Source organism: Aureococcus anophagefferens (assembly GCF_000186865.1).
Source record: "Aureococcus anophagefferens unplaced genomic scaffold AURANscaffold_17, whole genome shotgun sequence".
Lineage (NCBI taxonomy): Eukaryota > Pelagophyceae > Pelagomonadales > Pelagomonadaceae > Aureococcus > Aureococcus anophagefferens.
The window spans coordinates 3,184-4,225 of record NW_008705577.1 but is presented as its reverse complement, the minus strand read 5'-3'; positions in this window follow the sequence as shown (position 1 = coordinate 4,225).

Here is a 1,042-nt window from a genome sequence, read left to right as displayed (position 1 = left end):
ACGCGACGCTCATACGACCGCGTGGCGACTGGAACTAGTTCGGACCCGCGCGCGTCGCGTAGCCACGCCGCTCCACCAGCGACAAGTCGAGTAAGCCCGGCGCACGGGTGCTTACGACGGGCGGGGGGGGATGCACAGGGTCATCGGGCGAACGGGACGAGGCGAGGAAGGGAGGGTGTGCGAGCGGGTGAGCGGACCGGGCCCCTACGGGGCAGGGACCGTCCACGCGCCGCTCGCTCTTGGGCCGGCGCGGGGCGTGTGCGCGCCGCTTAGTAGCCGCCGTAGCCGCCGCCGTAGCCGCCGTAGCCGCCGCCGTAGCCGCCGTAGCCGCCGCCGTAGCCGCCGCCGCGGCCGTAGCCGCCGCCGTAGCCGCCGCCGTAGCCGCCGTAGCTGCGGCCGTAGCCGCCGCCGCCGCCGCCGCCGCCGTAGCCGACCATGCGGTTCATGCCGTAGCCGCCGCCGTAGCCGCCGCGGCTCATGCCGTAACCGCCGTAGCCGCCGCCGTAGCCGCCGCCGCCGTAGCCGACCATGCGGCTCATGCCGTAGCCGCCACCCTGGTTCATGCCGTAGCCGCCGTAGCCGCCGCCGTAGCCGCCGCCGGAGCCGCCGCCGTAGCCGCCGCCATACCCGCCGCCGTAGCCGCCGCCGTAGCCGCCGCCGTAGCCGCTGCGGCTGTACTGGCTGTTCGTCCGGCCGCCGTAGTTGGAGTAGTACGGGGAGTCGCCGTCGATCGCGACGTTGTTCATGCGCTCGCGGGCCGTGAAGCCGTCCTTGATGCTCTCCCGCGCGGCCAGGGCCGGGGGCACATCGTAGCCGTAGCCGTAGTTCAGCTTCGTCGTCGACGGAGCCTCGCTCTGCGTCTTCGCGGGGCTGAAGGCGGCGGTCTTGGGCATCTTGTTCGCCGGAGCGAAGGCATCGGAGGTCGCCGCGAGGGCGAGGAGTGCGGAGACGGAGCGCATGGTGGTTGCGTTGTTGCGCGAAGCGGTTCTGGACGAGGTGATGAGCTCGACGAAGTCTCGAACGCACTGGCACGACTGCGACT